Below are 22,103 nucleotides of genomic sequence, written 5' to 3' on the forward strand. Positions count from 1 at the left end.
AATGCATTTTCAAACTTTTATTGCAAAAGTTTGAACCTGAGCCAAACTCCCATACTCTAATAAAGGTTATGAAATTGGAAAGGTTTCAAAGCAAGCACCGAAGTTCTGGGTAATTTTTTACTCACTGCAGTTTCTACATCTACACTGTGTTTGCTCTGTGTTTATGTGAATGCTCAGAGATGTTTGCGATAATCTACTGCTCCCTAGTCCATCTTGCCGAACTGTGTTATCCCGCCAAACTTGTTTATGTGTGTGTGAGTGAGAGTATATATAAGCATTCATGTGTGTCTACAAGTGAGAACGCATCTCCATAACAGCTGTGCAGCTTCTCTGTGGCTGACAGTTTATGTGCTTTTAATGTGAGTAGTTTCACTCTAACATGACTCATTTGAAGTATGTATACTCAAAGCATTGCATAAGCATAAGTTTGGTCATGGACACCCGCTTCTTCCTGACTGTGTCAGTAAAATAAACACACAGAGTCACTATAAAGCCTAAGAAGATTCCATAGCAAGTGTGGTCAGAGGAGATGATGTGTGCAACCGGTGGCAGTGACTCAGGAAGCAGAGCATGCTTGTGCATGTTCAACCCTTTGGTTTCCTATTGCTCATGTTGATGTGTCCTTGCATATGATACTGAATCCCACAGTCCAATGTGTGACAGAGAAAAGGCACCATTAAGAAGTTGTTATGAATGTGGCTTGTACTGTAAAAGTGTTGTGAGTGGTCAATGAGACCAGAAACGCACTATATACTGTAACTGCTGTCCATTTGCTATTTTGCTGAAGCAGTCTGTAATATAAGATTATTTTAACCTCCTGTTTGTGTCCAGATGTCTCTGATGTTGTCAGAGAAGGAGCCTGCACATGTGTGTCCACTGGTCTAGGAGATCTCGTCTAATATGGTATTACAGTTTATTCATACCGTGAAGCAAGTCTAGACTAAGTGAAGAGTGCTCATGAAAAAAATGTTTTATTTTCAACAACACCTCACAAAGTAACTATGCTATTCAAATTTATTTTGCCATCCAGCTGTGCATCTTGGACATAGACTATTGGGAAAGGAATTAAGCAAGCTGTCTTCTGAACATTAGACTTCATCCAGCTTGTCAGTCTGCAGTGGACTGTTCTGCAGGATGAAGCAAACAGGTGAACATTTCGCTCATGCTAATACACTGAACACACACTAACTAATTCAATTACATGTGTGTGCGTGCATGGTGCTATTCATCAGAACTAATTTCATAATTCATTTTAATCATTCATCTGCCTACACACACAGAAGCAACTTGATATCACATGACCCTGTTCATGGAGACTAATTCTATATTTCATACTAATTCATTTAATCAATTACATCACAGCTGAGACCGGGGAGCAGGGGAAAATAACACACCATCTCCACACACACACACACACACACACACACACACACACACACACACACACACACACACACACACACACACACACACACACACACACAACTCCCCATGAAGCTGCTTTGCCTGGTTACACATGCATTCACACACTGGCCTCAGGCACAAAGACAGTCTGTTCTGAATGTCTAGCTTGTCTTCACCTCCACACCTCTGCCTCCCTTCTCCACTTCTGCCTCTCTCCACCTCAACCCACCCCAACTCCAAACAGGCCATCATTCAACAGCTCACACAACTCAATAATACACTTGTGAGCGCATGTATGAGTGTGTGCATGTTTCAGAGTGTGAAAGCATCGACAGTTTGCATTATTGCAAACACATCGAAGGCTGTGTTTGGACAAGATGAGGTAAATAATTCTTTCAATGTCACGATGCAAACACAAGCAATAAAAGTTCAGAAAACTAATTAACAAGAGGTTCATTAATATTAATGACGTGTTAAAGTTAGGAATTGTTATACATGTTGCACACATTATTTAGCAGGCACACAGACACAAATCCCACACAACTAATTCCAAGCTCGTAGATTTGTGGCAAAGGTAACGGGGCCCTGCAGGTGTGTGCATTTGTATTCTAGACACGAGATGATAACACAACAGATAAAAATCCAGGTATCAAAGCCTCTTGTAATGCGAGTGGAAACTATATCCTTTAATAGCCCGTTTGAGAGCGGCTTCTCTCCGCAGCCAAACTCGTGCAGTTTTACCTGACTTGGCCTTATCAGACCATCCTCTGTCTCTACATTCAGCCCACTGTTACAACAGGAGACTGAGAATGACGCTTGTTTCAGGTCCCAGAGAGGGTAAAGGAAAAGTTATCTTAAAATACAGAGGACAAGTAAAGAATCCTCAGAGAACTCAGATCAACGAGCGATAATACCTTTAATGCAAACCAGGAGGGAGATTTTCACATTGATGCTTCACTGCATCTCTGAACTCAAGCGTTTTTATTTCTGTGACCTGTCCACTGATGTGTATTGATTGATGGTACTGACCTAAAACCAAAATGTTATATCGACACCACCTTTCTAAATACCTTCTTCTGTCTTATTCAAGAAGTTTAGCTTCAGTGTTTCTATCTGAGCCTTTTTCATACTGGTACTTTGGTACATTTCACAGTGAGATGACACAAAATACCCTCAATTCTATTATTATCTATAAATATAATGTCTTTACCGATCATGGCTTTACACAAATAAGTCTTGCACTGAATAATATTGATCACCTTGTTAAAATGCAGTATGCTGCAGGGAAACTTTGCTCCTTGACATTTATGTTGAGAGGAAATGTTGTCTCCATGCAGACTTTGTTGCAGAGAAAGCATCCATTATTGGCTTTCCTGATGACAAAGGTCTCCCTGCCACCAAAAAGAAGGAAAAATCAGCCTGCAAAAAACAAGCATGAACTATGACTGTTCTACATGAACCGTATGCCGTCTTCTCTGTTGCTGAACTTCACCGGACATGAAGGGGTCCCATGTCCCCGCTTTGTAAGAGAGTTTTATTAGCATGAAGGGGATCAATTTGATAGGTGGTTTGGATGATTTAGTCCATGTCGGTAGTTTTCTGAATATCTTCTTGTTGATTCACCTATTAAAAATGTAGGTCTGTAGGTAAAGTACCTTCACAACAAGAAAGTACAACATTAAAATCCCGTTTACATGCCAATGCATCAGCGATATCTAACCCTACACTATACATACCCCAAACTGGATACAAATTCTAATAAGTCCAAGGTAGACATAAAATGCAAAATAATATTTCTACATTGTTTTGTTTTTTACTTCAGGATCTCAATGTTTCTTCTGCTTTGTTACGCACAGAAAACGTTTATATTTAGTTTGTATTCATTAAAACACACACCAGCATGTACGTTTTTAAAATCAAAATTACATTTAGGCCAAACCCAAGCCTGACAGGAAGTGTTTAAACTCCAAAGTAAATAAAACACCTTCACCACAGCGCCACTGACTGTATTGTTCCTTGACATAAATGATTTCACTTTGTAAAGTTAGATCTTTGCCACAAATGGCATCAAATGTTACCACTTCAGGTTAAGAACCCCCCCCCCCCTTTTTTTTAATTCACACTAGTTGTTTTCTTTACCCCTGCTACTTTATCTTGGTCATTACGCTGTTCATTTAACTCATCTCTCACTACGTTCTTTGTGTAAAAACATCTGAAGAGCACACAGCTGCATCTGACAGTCCAGTCACAATGAAGGCCCTGTTTTCTTTTTCTAAGGCCCTGTTTTCTCGGCAAGAACGCGCGCACATTTGTGCACACTGAGAAGAAAGAAGAGAAACAGCTGAAGGATGTAATAGGGCAGATGAGGATCATGGGGTTGCAGTTTGGTTTGGGTCAGGGTGAATGTTTGGCAGCTGTGAGACAAAGACACGCTATTAAAACTGCTCCCCTCTTGCCTCTAGCCCGCTCTGCAAAGAAGCTTGTTTTGTCAGTCACTCACTGCCCGCCAACACTAACTGAAATAAGGAGCAATCTTGTGATTTTCTTAGTATTCGTTCAGTGATCGAGGACAGGTTGTTTTTGTGGTTACCAGCCCCGGGACGTCAAAAAGAAAAGTTTGAGACTGATAATTGTTAACTAACTTTTTTTTACATTTTTTTATTGGTGCCTTCTACTTTTGAATACGTTACTCTCAAAACTATCTCATTTGTCTTTCAGCCTGGCTCACACACATGCGCACACACGCCTGCCCCTCAGCTGTTGTGCTGTTTTCTACACAAGCATACACAGGTACACACACTTAGGCCTCACAGGTATTTTCAGTCTTGAGGCTACAGATGGTCAGCTTTCATCTCCTGCTGTGTCTTCCACATCCTCCTGTAGTAAACACAAACTGCTGTCAACACACACATGTCCGTGCACACGTATGAACAGAAGAGTTCTCTATAAATCACTCACACTTCAGAGCCATATGCTCATACCTGTCTGTAAGGAGGAAGCCCGACCACAGGTGAGCCCCTCACATTCCATCAGCCTGACAGGTATACAGATGGGGAGACAGAGGAAGAGAGGAAGAGGGGGAGAAAGCTAACCTCCTCTCTGTCTTTTCTAAATCCAGCTGTGAGTGCCTCCCTCTCTTCTCCTCCCCCTTTTCCTCCCATCTCTCCCCCTTGGGATAGAGTGCTCACAGAGTGGCAGATGGGTGGAATGCATAATACATAGACTATTTGGGGAGGGGCCGGTTGGGCTCGGTGAGTGTGTGTGCATGCGTGTGTGCAGTCAGTCCACGGGGATTTGGCTGCGGAGTCATTATAGATCTAATGGTTGTGTTTTAGACGCTGCACTGTGCCAATCTCATTTGAAGTGCGAAAGCCAAATGAGTGTGAATCGTTTCATTACTGTGTATGTGCACGCTCCCTCAGTTCATGTGAGGCAACAGATCTGTGTTGGAGTCACAACTTTGAAACCTGCATGCTAATATATGCAGCATGTGTGACTGTCTGTGTCTGTGTTTGTGCATGTGAGAAAACATTCATGTGTATATCTTAAAGGGTGTCTATAGATGATGTGTCTGGATTTGACTCTTTTGTTCTCCTCGGTTGCGGTTCTTCTGTTTCCTCTGCCTATGTAGACTTCATGTAGACATCATTTCCCTAATTACTGTGATTACAGCAAGATGAAGCCAATTTATCATAAGGTTGTGTAATTAGTAATCAATTGTAACCTAACAAGACCTACTCAGGCATAAGTAATGGATTTTTAAAAGACAAGCTGAGATGAAGCATTACTAATACAGCATGGATAGGTATAATTGAGGCTTTCTTTATTGAACGAGATGCCGTCTTGGACCAGCTGAGCAGCCACATGAAAATAATTACATTTTATATGTCATGCATTCTACAGATGCATATGATCTCAGTTTACTCTGAATTAAAAAAAAGCTCAGTCTCGCTCTCAGTTTATTGCATTTTTAGAGCAAACCTTGTATGCGGATAAATAAAATTGTCAGTTGCAGCAGGGGTGCCTCCTGTGTGCTGGTACCTGTCACATATTCTGGAGACTGCTCCTATCTACAACCCTGTAAAAATCTACAGCATGAAGGGATAGTCTTCAACTTTCCTACAGCTTGTGGTGGACAGTGTCTCATGCTGCACAATCAGCAAAAAAAGAGGGGGTACACCCATGTGTCATATTTCCATCTACACGTTTCGGAAGGGGAGCCAAGCAATATGTAGTCATTTCACAAGAGAACCTTTTCCCATTAAAGCCAAATGTTCATGGGAGTTAGTAAAACTTGATTTGGTCAAGTTGGACTAGTTTTAGGTGCATTATAAGCCAAACCTTAATCCAACTGAATAGTTTTGGTGCCTAAGCAAACCAAACCAAACAGTTATTAAGTACCAATCTTCATCAGAGTTGTAATAATTAACCAAAACTAAGACTAAAAATGAAACTAACAGTGAAAAAATAATCAATGAAATAAAAATATAATTATTTTTAAACAAAAATAAAATAAAAAAAATAAAATTATTACTGCAAAACTAGCTGAAACAAAAAAAATGTACAGGTAAAATTGACCTCATTTTCATTTTTGTTTGATGCCTTATTTTGATTATGTTTGGCACTTCATTTTTCTAATTACCAATTCTTTTCTTTCCAATTTCATTTCATTCAATTACATTTCATTTTTCAAACTCAAACTGAAACTACTTATGTGTTTGTTAAACTAACTAAAACGAATCATACGTAATCCAACAAACTGAAAAAAGAAATAAAAACTATTAAAAAATGTAAAAACTATTATACGGTAACTGTGCTCTTCATGATAACCTTCTACGTGGGACTTTCTCATTTACATGGTTGATAAAACCCACAGTCATGAACCATATTTGAGTGTTTGCTACCTGAATCAAGACACTGATGCCAATTGTTTGTAATTAAAAAAAATGTATTTCAGAGATTCCGAAACATTGAAATATTACGAAATGAAATATTAAGTTTTTTCGATAATCTTTGATATATGAGAGCCTTTATGTATAACTACATTCAAGGTTTCTTTTACATCATTTACTTTTAGAAGAGTTTATGTACAGCATCAGAAGTTTAACCAGAACAGACAAAACAAGTCTGGTTGCCAGTGAAGGTAAAACCATGCAACAGGGGTGGTAGCATCAGTTTTGGCAGGCAAATAGAGAGAGGAGGGGGACAAAAACAAGAAGGTACAAAACACAGAGAAAACAATGAAGACAAGACAGAACAGGGGAGGGCTGGCAGGTAGCCGCTCTCTGGAGATTCATTAGGCTTGTCAGAATTGCTGGCTGTGAATATGCTTGCACAGCAAGCTCCAGTTTGTGCACACACAAGCATACACAAAAATACACACAGCAGCCTGGATTGCCGCAGGTGTATGGAGTCGTTCTCTGCTGACAGGTAGGGATGAAAGCGCGATGGGCACGGTGGGATTTGGAGTCACACTGAGAAGACAGCAGGCTGTATGTCTCCCAATGGTTGCTAAGGGAATTAACATATTCTGTCAGACATTAAATTGTGTGCTTTGTGGAATACGGGATATCAAATGTTTTTTCATTTATTTTTTTTCTTCTTAGACTATGAATAAAACATCAACATTTGTAGTTTGTCAGAAATTAAGTGTCATTTAGGGAAGTTGAAGTGTCATGTGCTTTGGTGTTCTGGAACTTCTCCAATTCCTACCGGTGCTGGACACTGGTTGAACTGGGAAGAATAAGACATCCGTTGTATGTTCTTCCTGCTTATTAGGGAGAGAAACCATGCTGGCTTTGTCACTTTTTCTGTTCAAATAGGGTTGAAAATGCAACTGAAAGACTGTTCAATGAGCTACGGGCACAAGTAAGCTGCTTGAAAAGGAACCAATTTGCACACAAGAGGCCCTTTTCCTTTACTTCTCTTTCTTTTCTGAATAAGTCAGGGAACATATTGTATTTGTTTGTTTAAGGTGAAAAGCTCAGGATAAAGAATGACTAACAGATGATGAAACAATCTGAAATCTATGAGGCAAGCTGTGCAAGTGGGAGAGCCCTTTGTGTGAATGTGTGCACATGATTGCATGCATATGCATGTTCTTCTTGGCACAACAGTCCTGTGTGTCTGGGCTTTGAGCAGAGTGTAAATCCCAGCGTTTAGGAGGAAGACAGAATCACAGTCTGATTCCACAGCTGTTCTCACAGCCGTTTCCTTGCATCCTCACTCACAAAGAAATGTTTACTGTGCACACACAAAGACTTAGGCATGAAGACACATGCGCATGAAGAGCTTACTGACAATGAATGGGAGTTTTTCTTTGCAGATACGTGTCCAGCGAAGGGCTGGCCCCCAGGTCCGGCTTGTCATAACACAGAGGGTCTCAGAGGGAGATGGAGAGAAGCTCCACAACAGCAGCTGGAAGCTAAATGGCTATTCCATGTGTTCAAGTCTCACCGGAGATCCATAAAGTTTGACCATCAGAGCCCGGGGCCCATGATACGTGTGTCTGTGTGCATGTTTGTATGTGTGTCTGTGTATGAGCTTGTAGATATGCTCTGACACAGAGAAACAGCAAAGGGGAGAGTTATGCATGCATGAATTCATCACTTTCAGGCAAGTATAGTATTTCCACTACACCTTATTTGCAGTTTTCTCCACATGGCGTTCATATCTTCTTTTTTTTTTGTGGATATAATTTCTCACTGTCAATGGGCACAAAAGTAATCTTTCTCACAAGGAAAGTTTTTTTTCCTTCACACATATTAATATGTAGGGATGGTTTATTTTCCCACCTCATTTTCTGTTGAAATAATCAGTCTGGCACAGGGCTTTCCCCTCTCCTGTCTTTCAGAGGGAGCTCAGCTGTGGACTCAGGATCATGGGACCATGTTTCCGTGACAACCAGACATCATCCCTGAATGCCAACGCTAAAATAACAGACTGAATAATTTAGATGGATCCATTTTTAAGCAGCCTGTCAATTCACATCACTGACCACAGACACCACCTTTGGCACCCTGCAGACAAGCCCACTCGGACTGGGTGCAGGGTGGGCAGCAGTGTCCGCACAACTGTGTTTCTGTTAGAGGCAATGAGATCCTAATGCAACTGAGTGAGAAGTAATAAGGCTTGTATTTGGGTCATTGTGCTGATTGATACTTTACAGCGCCCCCAAAGTTTAGAAGAACATTGAAGAACAAGAGTGAAATCTGCACAGCAAAGATAGTGTGGGACTCAAACGGCACTGTACCATTTGCTTTGTATTTATGTGAAGACAAATGGAAGCATGTCAGTTTATTGGAAGTAGCACATGGCCCCACGATCAAAGTTCAAATGACACCATCCATCAGGGATAATATTCATGTCTGATTTCCTCATTTAACTCCTTTTTTAAAAAGACCACAGAAATTATCATTGATGACTGACCATTTATCACAATGATGCATTGGAGCAATATTATAGTAAGTGGTTCTAATTAATTAGGACAGATTTTTCATGCATTTTACATAAAGAACTAAAATCTGGACCAAATGAAAGTTTAATGTCTGATTTAGTATTGACACTGTAGTTCATGCATTTTTTTATGACATTCTTTTGAATAGTTCTCTCGCTTATTATTTTTGCAAAAATAGAATAGGCTATCCACAAGATCAAACCAACTTTAATGTTTTATAACAACACGCTGGAACAGCATTTGCTTGAGTGTGCTATGCGCGAGCACAGAATATATGAACACACAGCCAAAAAAAAAAAGAAAAGCAGACACATACATGATCACATATCACACGCAGACAGTGCCTGCTGATGGCTTATTCATATGGAACCTTGGGCTGTGAACCAAATATTTGCACACATGATTCATCCTGCTTTTTTCATGGCTCTAGTGTTGAGAAATACTCAGACACCATTGTGTCTGCTCGAGTCTGCGTGTGGAGCTGCGTGTGTGTGCGCACACACACTTGTGTATGTGTGCGCTACCTCATTATTTTACAAACTAATGTTCACAGCCACACGCCCAGTCACCAGAGAGCTAAACTGAATAAAACAGGAGAGTAGGTGAATAACCCCACAGGTGTCGCTTTATTCACACAATTTGTTTAATTTGAAGGTTATTATTTTCATTTTATCCTCTCACTCTTTAGTTCAGCTTTTATCCAAGTGTCCATTACATTGTAAGTACTGTTTTTCAGCATAGTAGACAAAATATAAAACAGCTAAAGTATCAATGTCTTTAAAACAAAGGAATATTCTCTTAGCTCAAAACTGTATGCATAGGCTTAGCAAGGGTGAAATCCACAGAGGGAAAATAAAATAGTAGGAGTAGTCACATTTGGGAATATTCAATCCATTAGGACCTGATACCCAAAGAGTGCAGCATTTCTGTCTATAGTCTTGAATATTGTGTTAATCTTCAATTTTGCGCTTAAAAAAGAAAAATCCCATTAATTGTTCCATGTGTGATATGCAGGTATAAATAAAACACCAGCCAAAATCGAAGCTTTCCCAAAAATAATCAATTTACAATGTTTTCCTGAGGAAGAAGAATAGATTTTTGTTTAATTTTCATGGTTAATTTTGACTTTTCGCATTCAGTGGGTGATTGTCATTTACATAAAAATACCCTCAAGCTTCCTTATGTTTTCCCCTCCTCTGTTTCTGACACTGTATTTTGGATTTTGACCTTATTTCTCGTCCTGCTGTTTTAGGAAAGAGAATCCTCCTGATACATCATGTCATCCCTCAACACACAAATCCTGCTCCACCCCCCCATCCCAACCTCCAGGCTGTGCACCTGGGTACAACTCCTAGACATGCAAAGACACAGATACAGAAACACACATACACCCACACACATTCCCACGCACATATAAACGGACAACTAAAACGCACACTTGTATACCCCAACACACACAAACCGTGTCAGCCAAGTCTCCGACAGCCAATCAGAGGGTGTTAAACCCAGTGTTTGTGCAGCATGTGGTTCCCAACATCCATCGCCAGGTGGGCTCCCATTAGGTCTCATAACAGCAACAACACCATGACCACCGGGGAAATGACACACGCACATACACACAATTTGAACACCTCTGGGACACACACAGCAGGATTGATCTCCCTCAGTGGTATTGATTAGCCAACCCCCAACTCAGACCAGAAGATACCAGCTGTGTCAAACCTTTTAGTTCCTGAAGCGTCCATCTCCTGTGAGGAAGATGAAAATAATGATGCTGCAAGCTTCTTTTCTCAGAGAAATTTTTCTGGCTGCCAAAGGGCAGGAAGTCCACGGGGACACAGTTACTTCAAATGAAGGCTGCTCCAAGCCATTTCTTAACCCCTGCCCTGGTCCTGCTAAATGTGTTTGTGTTTTTATAATACAGTGTATCACTCTGGCTGTGAGCACATATTACACAAAAGCATATAAAGTGTCTTTTGTGTGTTAGGCTTTCTGCAACTTTACAATTTGTTAGTGACAATAAGATGAAGGGCTTTCCATTTGTCTTAGCCTCCGAGTATCTTATTTTGGTCATAACAAAGGAGTTTGTTTGTTTCTTTTCTAAAGCTACTAACTGAAGCCTACGCGATAAAACCATCATGCAAAGCTTATTAATATTTATTAATAAAAAAAGGATGTATAATAACCAGTAAATAATCTGTTACTTTATCTCAAACATTTGCTGGCTGTTATTTTGTAATTATTTTTCAATATTTATATGTGTTAAATACTGTAGCTATTGATAAGTAATTTTTCAGTTTAGAATATGTAAACTACCATTTTTCCACTCATACAGTCTACACAAAATTACATTTTCTAGCAGATATCTTGCAGGAGAGGAAGAACTCCTCCAAAGGTCCTCCACCCGTGGACCAGCTTCAATTTGAGAGAACATCTACATTTACGTGAACATAGACGCAGGGAAAATCTACAGGAAAAAACATGCAGTCACTGTAGCATTGCAAGAATCTATACATATCGAATAAACATGGCAAGAAACCTTTTTAGAGTGTGAACTGCAGCTAACATTGAAGTTGAACTTAATTCAAGTGTCTTAACAAGGACAAGTTTTATTTCCAGTTCAACCAGCTAGAGGCCAGAAGTATCCCGCGATGCAAATTTTAACCCTACACAGCCACTACAGCTTACATGAAATCAAATATTTTATCTTCAAAACTGATATCATACAAAAATAAATACATAAATGATCATTATAATTATCACTGAAGTATTTAAATTTGACCTGATGATTTTATCTCAACCTAAAAAACAACACACATCATATCCATACCCAACCAGTGGCTCAAACACCAGACAATCCACCATCTGGAATAGTTCGAGTCTGTGTTGTATGTAAAACTATTTTTAAATTGTAGATTTAGTTATATTGTTCATCTTCCTAACATTGATCTTGAATGCTCAGCATACACTGAGCTCAATATACTGTACAAAAGCAACCTTAGTGCACCCAAGCGCCCCTTCTCCAACCGTGTCAGAGCAGAAATCATCCCCTAGCAGTGCTAAGACTTTACGGGTCAAACATGCTCGAAGAGGATAACACTTGGCTAGTGGGTGTAACCCCAAGCAATCACATGCATGTCCCATGTCACATTGAGCTTTACCTGGTTAAACTCTTAACCTCAGCTAAGCTACTGACAGTGCAGTAGTCAATATAGGATAAAAAGAGGGAGCTTTAATTTAACAACTGAGCAGCAGAAAAGTAACCGACAAAACAGGAGCCTTCAACAAAGATGTGGCACTGAACAAAGAAACTCGGGTTGTACGCTTACTGAGGTAACACATGTAGAAGCATGTGGTGTGGAAAAACCAGAAAACTGGAACCAGCTGCAGAATAAGTGCAGGACACAAAACTCAACACACTAGACAGAAGAAAATGCTACGAAATAAAACAGGAAGTCAAGCTAAACATGAAATCACAAACACTAGGCAACAAAATAAAAAATAAACAAAGAAAAAAATAGAACCACAAAAAATAACTTTAGACACAATGAGGTGTGATTCTTAACATGTAAAATTACATTGTCATTCCTTGTGGTAGCAGCGTCCTCTTTCACCTCAGCTCTTCAAACGTGTCTCTGATCTGTCAAGACTGCTGTTTGAGTTTGAGATAGCTGTCCATCTTACTGCTCTCCGTCACATCACATCTCTCTGCTGCTATGCAATGGCTTTCTACACTCTGACAAGGGCATTGTCAAAACGTCGTTCTTCATAAAATATGGAAACAGAAATAGATGTGGAGGGGCCAAGGAAAGAGAGAAAGAAGATGAATAGCAAGGATGTGGGAGAAGTGTGAAAAAAATAGGACGACAGATTGAAAGAGAGGAAAAAGAGATATGAGCTCTCTGTGGTAAAAGACAATAAAGTGTGAACGGCTCTGCCTTTGCTGGATGCCCTCCCCTCAGGGGCTCTGTGACAGAGAGGATGGCTGGGTCCCAGTTAAAAGAGGAAAAATGACAGGAGCCATTTCTCTTTTTTCTCTCTGTGGCCCTTCACGATGAGGGTTGTTTGAGTAATTGTGTGTGTGTGTGTGTGTGTGTGTGTGTGTGTGTGTGTGTGTGTGTGTGTGTGTGTGTGTGTGTGTGTGTGTGTGTGTGTGTGTGTGTGTGTGTGTGTGTGTGTGTGTGTGTGTGTGTGTGTGTGTGTGTGTGTGTACGGGACACAAAAAGAGAGAGAGGGAGGAAGCCCTGGGGTTCTTGTAAATCTGACCTGCATTGAATAGGAGGGTCTTGAGTGAGAAGACAGGTGTCCACAGTACTCTCTGGACCGGGGTTATGGTCAGATATATCCCTCATTTCATGCAGCACACACATTCACACAGTCAGGAATTAAATTACCCAGAAACAAACCCAATTTTCACCTCTTGTGTATCATTACCATTTCACAGCTTTGCACTTCATATTTGGTTTTGTTAAAATGCTAAATATTGCTGATCAAATGATGAGAACAAACTGCAACGCTAGCTGCTTTTGTAAACAGTTTATCAAAGATTATTCTGATGCTTATTGAGTTTCATTGTGTTTTCCTTTCAGTTCATAAAGAAGCGGAGCTGGCACCTCAGCGCACAGTAGCTCCCTGAGAACATTAGCATAATAATAATTCACAGGCAAGAGTTATGGAAATGAAATAAAATATTGTTCTTTAATTTTTCAGCACACAGCAGAATTCCACTGAGGGATCCCGTTGCTATATATGACAAATATGAATTAAATACTAGACTTTCAGGCGGAAAGACGGTATACCGCACCTGTGACATTGTCTCTCTGCAATCTGCATGTGGAAAACTAAATGTTTGTACTAAGTATGTTTGTGTACAACCTCAGTTCATGAAAAAGATGGAACACTGTGTAAAATGTACATTTAAAAAAAAGAATACAATTATTTGTAGTTCTCATAAACCCATATCTCATTTAAAAAAGTATAAAATACTGAAAATAACATATTTTACGATTCTATGAAAATCATTACTTCATTTTGACAATCATGGCAGAAACAGGTATACACTGTAAAAGAAGCTGGGACATGAGCAACAAAAGGTTGGAAACATCAATGGTACTAAAGAGAAACATCTGTAAGAACATCTTAAAAACTATTTAGGATAGCTGGAACAGGGTGTCAATAGTATTGGTTAAAACAACAAGAGAAGCAGAGTTTCTCAGCAGTAAAGATGAAAAAACGCTCAGCATCATGCAAAAAATAAAAAATGAGATGAAATATGTATACAAATAATGAAACAATTTCAGAATCATGCTACTCAGTGTAATATTGCAAAGATGCTGAATATCTCATCACCTGCAGTACTTGATGTATCACCGAAAGTTTTAGAGAATAGAAAGAAATCTCTTAGCCAGGGACAATAGAAAACCCGTATTGGATACCCATGAAGTCCCCAGGTGGCACTACATTAAAAACCGGTATGATTCATTAATGGAAATCAGTGCATTGGCTCAGGAGCACTTCCAAAAATCACTTAGAACTTCTTAGACAGTCGCCCTTCACAAAATGTAGGTTAAAGCTCCATCACACAAACAAGTGATATATGAATACGATTCAGAGACACCACCAGGGCTGAAGCTCATGCACAATCAACTGAGCCAAAGTAAAAAAAGTGCCAGTTTTGAATCGAAGTTCCTTTTGGATACCATGAGTGCTGCATCCTCTGGATCAAATAGGAGCACCATCCGGCTTATTGTAAACATTTAACTCTAAAGCTTGCATCTCTGATGGCATTATCAGCTTGCATATTTGGAGAGGAAACATCAATGCAGCCTAATCACAAATTTGGTTATAAATTGTTATTTTATCTTCAACTGTGCTTGGATGTAATGTGGATCTGATGTCCATGCAGTAGTTGTTCCAGTCTACAGTACAATGACTATCAAAGTCATTTTAAATATTGTCTTGCATGTATACCTGTAAATCAGAGCAGTAGGGTTCTTTGTTCAGAAGAATATAACCCACTGTAGCGCTTGTTTTTATTGGGAATGACATCAGCCTTTTCAAGGCAAATAACTTGATTTACAAATAATTAATAACTTTGACGGTAAACTTTAAAAATGCTCCACTAAGAACTGGACCTCCTTATAATCTGCCTCTGGCAATACACTGTGTATGAATACACGTTACATGTTCCTCCACATCTAAATAAACAGTAAAAACAAACAAACACACAAACTCAAACAGACACATGCAAACACAAACAATAATTCTAGTGTTATTCCATCATTATTTTATCAATAAAATAGGTTCAAGTTGAGCAGTGGAATAAAAATGTTAGTAAATGGCCTGTAAGGATAGTTAATGTTGTTTCCGATGCAGAAGGCAGGTGTATATTTTAAACACCCGATCTCAGTCTGCTAATTGGGCTGCATGGAATGAAGCCAGTCGACCACCTGGACACGGCCTCTCGGCCATTGCCTCAAAGGTTAGGATAAACTGCTTCAAGCTGCTGACTGTCTGATTGATTCCAATAAGACAGAAGTCTTTTGAAGTTTAAACTCTCAAGTAATTGTAGGATTTCTCTTTTTGACTACAAGATAAAGCTCAAGTGAGGGAGGATCGGATCATGTCTCTGCAACCACAGGCTCTATCTACTGATTTAACGAGAGTTGTACCATAGCCAGAAAAGAACCATACTTCATGGTTTATTTGGCCTGCATTGAAGAGCAAAGGTAGTCAATATTTCCATATGATGGTCAGGTGAAAAAACAAACAAACATTGTCATTGTTTATCATTCAAATTATCATCATGAATATGTGACTCTTCACACTCTTCACACTCTCTTGTGACCCATTTTTTTATTTTTTTTATTTAATTTTTTTTTGTTACTTTGTAATGCCAAATTGGTAAAAACCTAATGCATATATGCATTTTTAATATATAATATATATATTTTAATATATATATATATATATATATATATATATATATATATATATATATATATATATATATATATATATATATATATATATATATATATATATATATATATATATATATATATATAAATGTGAAGGTGAGGGGGGGTCGGGGTGTGGGGTGGTGGTGAGGGGTGACATCCGCTGCTAGTCTGAAACGAGAAAAACACAGGGAAATGTACAACAGGCACACAAGCCTTTGAGATCTGTAAGAGAAAAAACAAACACGAGACACGAGAACAGGCAGAGACATAAGCAGTAACCACTTCAGGTCCCTGAGACTGAATCAAAGCTAGGTTACTGCGATTATCTGTCCCCCAAAACTGCAGATTGAGTATGTAAGTGAGTGAGCAGGTGTGTATGTCTGTGTAACTGTGTGTGTGTAAAGTCAAAACGATGCTCTACCTGAACTGCAACTATAGTGGAGGAGGGAGGGCGCAACCCCGCCACCCGAGAGACCAGAAGCCGACAAGGAGAAACCCGAACCCAGGCCACCAGCCACCCATGGAGGACCAAAAGAGGGCGGGATGAAACCCCCCTCCCAGCAGCGACAGAGGGAAGCCCCGCGCGGAGCCCCCTTGACCACGGGAGGAGGCAATTAGGGAACCCACGGTGATGGACCAGGACCCAGCCGAGCACCAGCCCCCCGGCATTATTATTATTATTATTATTATTATTATTAATAATAATAATAATAATAATAATAATAATAATAATAATAATAATATTTATTTTTTTAATTTAATAAAAAATTTAAAAAAATTGTCCTGCTGACGGAGGCCCAAAATGTTGTGCATCTTCCATCGCAGGACCCTTACATACCCACACTCAGCGAGCCCACGCCAGAACCCGGGCGTGGTCTGACCCATTTTAAAAGGCATTAGGCCTCATGCACAGCAGCCACCTTGACTAAAGAGTAGACTAGTCTAAAGGAGTCAACATATATACTGGGAGCCATACTGATAAATGATGGGACTATTTTATACCACTTTATTAACTGCAGCAGTCTGATTCACAGAAGACTTCTAGTTGAGATGGCTGCTATACATGGCATATAGATAAGACATCGGGTAAGTTAACATGCAGGTGAGACATCTATGAGAATTTTGACCCATAGTTTATATTGGCCAGCTTTGTTCTGCCAGCTATATCAATTTATTTATCTTTTTCTGTTTTTTGATGAGGCAGCAGGTGACCCACATGATCATCTAACTGTGTTATACCCAAAAACCTCCAGGGTGCTGTGTGTGGAACACATAAAGAGGAAATGTCCACACATTGTATGCTGCTGTCCTGTGCTTTATTTTTCCCTAAAACACACCTGAAGATATGAGGCACAACCAGCACTTCTCCAAGGCTCCCTGGACTTAGAGATGAAGTAGTATGTCATCCAAACCAACAGGAGGAGGAGATTATAGACGTTGCCTTTCCATGGGGAATGTCTCTGGGCTGACAGAAGGGTACAAACAGTGGCAAATCCATCATCCATCGCTTGTTCTTGTTTTTATTGGTTTGAAAACTAAACCAGACCGTTTTTTCTTCATTGTATTTTTCTGATTTGAGTTTAGGATGTAAAAATGTTAGGATGTTTTTTTTTTCATTTTTCTAATGTATTTTCAAAATAGAACGAGCAATATACAGAATGTCAGAGTTTTTTTTTGTTAGTTAAATCTGTGATTTAACTGAGTAGATTATCATCAGCTCACGTATGAGGTATGCAGTGACATGGGATGGCATGCTCTCCAGCCTCCTCTTGGCAGTTTAGTGCCACTCTTCCCTAGGATTTACTGCTGCCCCATCTGCTCCCATGGCTACTGTCTTCTGCAGCCAGTCCTGGCATTACTGTGTAAGCCCAGTAAATACTGACATTGTGGCTGTATACAGTCCTAAAATAATGTATACATGTTAAATAATGTTGGTGTAACAGAATTAATAATATACTGTGTAAATATATCGTGCAAAATATGTCTCAATAATAACATCCTTTGTAACAACATTCAACATCTGCTATAATGCCAGTGATGCTGGCACATGACTTGCCACATTTACATTAATCATGTTGCTGTCAAAACTGTTCTTTCTGATTAGCTGCAATATGGGTTTAAAGTTCATGAAGGCAAGGTATTCCTTGTTAAATGTGTTGGTGATGTTGAACATTCACGTTCAGTTCTGCCATGCGCTGATCTGCCCGCGCTGCCAACATCCTGATGAACAAAAGCATCAATGCCTGGTCCACGGGCTTTGCAATGAATGCAGAATGATCAGCTATTTTCATAATGGAGCCACTTGAACTCCATCAGACAAAAAACTATAGGACTTCTTTGCAGCTGGTACTGCCCATATCCTCTGCATTACCATCAACTTCACCAACACAACAATGTTCTGTACTTTGGCTGTTGCATTTTAACATTGCTTTTAGCTGGACAGAGAAAAAAAAAAAATAGATTGGTTATCATTCGCTGCAACATGGCTTCTTGCTGTCCATATCATAGTTGGAAGAATATAAGGCTGATATTGACTAAAATCAATGTTGAAGTTTAGAATGTCAAGCTGACATGTGATTGGTTAAAATGACCATTATCACCTTAGTCAGATGGATACCGTGTTCATACGGTAGACACCACAGGAAAACAAATGCATCAAAATATGTTTTGATGTCATGTCACACGGGGACAGCTAAGAATCACCAATCAACGTAATATGCACGTTTATGGGCTGTGAGGGGAAGCTGAAGTCCCTGGATAAAACCCATACAATCACGGGGAGAATGTGATCCACTGAGACCTGTGAGGCAACAAATAGTACAAACACAATAATTGACTTTCTTCACAAATGTTTGGGTATTGAAACTTTTTTTCAGCTACGCTAGCCTCTAAATAGGAACGCTAGTAGGAGTTCAGGGTAAATCTGCCAGACAGGAACATCTAACAAGGCAACCATCTCCTTGGCCCCTTCAGTCGGCGTGTTTCCATTACACTGTAGCGCCATACAAGACATACAACCTTTGACTGAAAAAAATAACACAGCCGACCAAAAGGTGGCAGTAATTTGCATTTTTTGCTGGTCACAAACAGCCAGCAAAAGAAGAATGCAGCAGAAGAATAAAAAGAAGAAGAAACAACGGATGCTATTTATTATTATTTTTGTTTGTTTGTTTTTTGTTAATTTTTTAAACATACACCGTGGTTATAGCGATTGATATTAGAAGAACCCCCTTGCTGGACCTTTATATTGGTCTGATATAGCAACAAGACCCGAACCAACTCATCGGCCCATCTTTCGTTTTTTCATGTAATCTCTAACTTTAGTACATTAAATGTACTATCTTAAATGATTGCTTAAATGATTTATTGGCACATGATTTATGTTCACGTCAGAGTGCTGACCTTAATTAGAAATGCAGATTAGCAGAGACCCCTACCAGGAGTCTCCTGTTGGCCAACCTGAGTACCTGTCCCACTACAGGGACGTTTTTTGCCCTTTAAATGTTCCTGAAGGCCACTTTTACTGGGCAGTTCCTGGTAATGGAGACATGAACAAATGCCCTGCTCTGAAAAATCTACCCAGAGCTCCCGCTAGTGGAAATGCGTCTAAGTTTATCATTACCGTCTATGATAATTTTGCACAAGTCTGCTAGAAGCTTCTGCAGTCTCTCCCGCTGCTGATGTACCTGAGAGTTTGCAGTAGTGCTTTTATAGATGGGTGATTTCTGCTCTTTCAAGACTCTTTTTCAAGATTCTTTTTCTATTTGTTCTGTTTTCCCTTTTCATACTTTTTTTGTGTTGCTGGTTGTGTGTTGCACCTTATTGCTGAAGGACCCAATACTTTCAACAAAACTTGAAGATGTTTTGCTGTAGGTTTTGTGTTGGTTTCATCATATGGGATACATCTAACAGCTCTACTTTTTCTCTTTACAGTTTTTGTGTTAGAAAGACTGGAAAGATTTTTATTTTTGTATTTTTGTCCATTTCATTTTCTTTGGCCTTTGCTTGTGGAAAGATTTGGTTCAGTGCAGCGAATATGTTTAGACGTGAAAACACTTCAAGTGAACTTAAAAGTCTTCAGATGTCTTGGATAGTGTTTTCTTGACAATTTATCAGTTATTGTGCCTTCTTTGTTGCACATTCTCCAGGTTACTGCACTTTTTTCTGTTTGTTTGTTTTTTATCTCTTTTGTTTGCTTTTTTTTCTGTTTTTAAGGATATGCTTTTATTTTAAATTGATACAACCTCCTGAAGTCTTAGTTAACCATTTGTGACATGCTTTGGTGAAAGAATTATAGCTAGAAAGTTCAAAAACTCATTTTTTCAGCCTCGTTTTTGCTGTTCTGTTTGTATTATCTGGTTTTAGGGGGTGAAATGTCCTGTTTATGTCAACACAAATGCGCACAAAAAAATCTGGATTTATAAAACTGTTTATAAAATGCACACTTGCACGCAATGTTCGCTTTATAAATCACAGTCAAGCTGGAAGGTTGCGCACGTGAATTCGCCTCATACCCCGCCCTCTACACGCCCACTTCATACCATGAATGGGCAATGCAAACTACATGAAGATCGTATTTGCATATAAATGAGCCTGCTGAGCATGCGCGGCGGCTTCCTGCAGCCTGTTTCTGCTGTGCGTCAGGATGAATGAGACGTGTCGAGCCAGGCAACCGTGCCACTAAATTTAACGGAGACTGAGATCGAGATGTTGTGGATGAGGTGGAGGCTAGGAAAACGACATTATTTGGTGGTCACAGTAAAAGTATAAATAGTATATAAATAGTATAAAATAAAGCGAGTGAGTGGCAGCACGTCATGCGCTAAACGCCATGAGTGCCACGGACAGATCTATTGCAGAAAAAAAAGAAGTGGTGTGATTTGAAGGTGGAGGCCAAGAGGTACGGAGCCCCTAAAGGGACACAGATTTTTTTTATATATATAATGAGTTTTACGTGCGCGCTTCAAACCTTTAAGGCTGATTTATGGTTCCGCATCACACCAACGCAGAGCCTACGGCGTAAGTGCGCATCGCCGCGTACCCTACGGCATAGGCTCTGCGTCGTTTTAACGCGGAACCATAATTTAGGCTTTACGCGCGCGCGTAAAACTCATTATATATATTTAAAAAATCTGTGTCCCTTTAGGGGCTCTGTAGAGTGGCCCGGCACTCATTTGTTATGGCCGGTGGGCGGCCGGTGGGTGACTAGGAGGTTCCCGGCACGGCGTGTCCTGCACCGCGGCTGCAGCACCAGAGCGTCCTGACTGACGCTGTGCTTCAAACACAGAGGGACACGATCAGCGCTATTATATTATAAGTCTGATATGTGATGACATTAACAGTATGACATGAATCTGGCTTCATTTCACCACCTCACCGCCCGAGTCGCCAGTTCCCCATATCTTCAAAATGTTCGTGCGCTAGGGTCAGGGTTGGCATAAAGATACACACATTTTCCAGTTTGTTTTTTTTTTAAAATCCCAACCCTTGTGTAAAAGGTGGCGTGCGCATCTTTCAAGCCCTGTTTTGTGCGCACGCAAGCTTTATAAATGAGGCCCCAGGACTGTAGCTCAGGTAGAGCACTGGGTAATTAAAATGGGGAAAAAAATCGGGGATAAAAATATTTTAAAAAATTTAAAATAAAAAAATAAAGACAACCAGGAGTTGTGCTTAAGATTAACGTGAGCCTCCAGGAAATGAAAGTAAGTCGAAGTAATGTCACCTGAAGATATAGATATCCAGTTTGTGTGTGTGTGTGTGTGTGTGTGTGTGTGTGTGTGTGTGTGTGTGTGTGTGTGTGTGTGTGTGTATGTGTGTGTGTGTGTGTGTGTGTACATGCAGAAGCATGCCTCAGGCCGGTGGGTAGGGGAATGCTGCATGTCTCTCTTCTCTGTCCTTTTTTTCACCCTCACGGATGCAGAAAAATGAAACTCCTACAAGCCACAATAAACACAAGCCTATACTGTACACACACTCAAATACACATTTGCAGACAGTCAAAGAGTGAAGGGTCCTACAGAGTTCAAAAGCTAGTGAATAATAAAAGCTTCTCCCTGGATTGGGCTGCCTGTCTGTTATAAGAATGCTGCTTGTGACATGAATATGATTTTTGCTGTCTGTGCGCATGTGTGTCCATGCGTACGTGCACATGTAGATGTGTTTGAGTGTGCTCTCATATGGCAACAGGATGAATTATTTACTGCTTACCGAAGAAGCAGTATTTAGACTCCCAAGAGTGTAGTGCTCAGAAGCCGTCCTGACCCGTATCCTCTGGCCCTCTC

Source organism: Cololabis saira, chromosome 9 (assembly GCF_033807715.1).
Source record: "Cololabis saira isolate AMF1-May2022 chromosome 9, fColSai1.1, whole genome shotgun sequence".
NCBI lineage: Eukaryota > Metazoa > Chordata > Actinopteri > Beloniformes > Belonidae > Cololabis > Cololabis saira.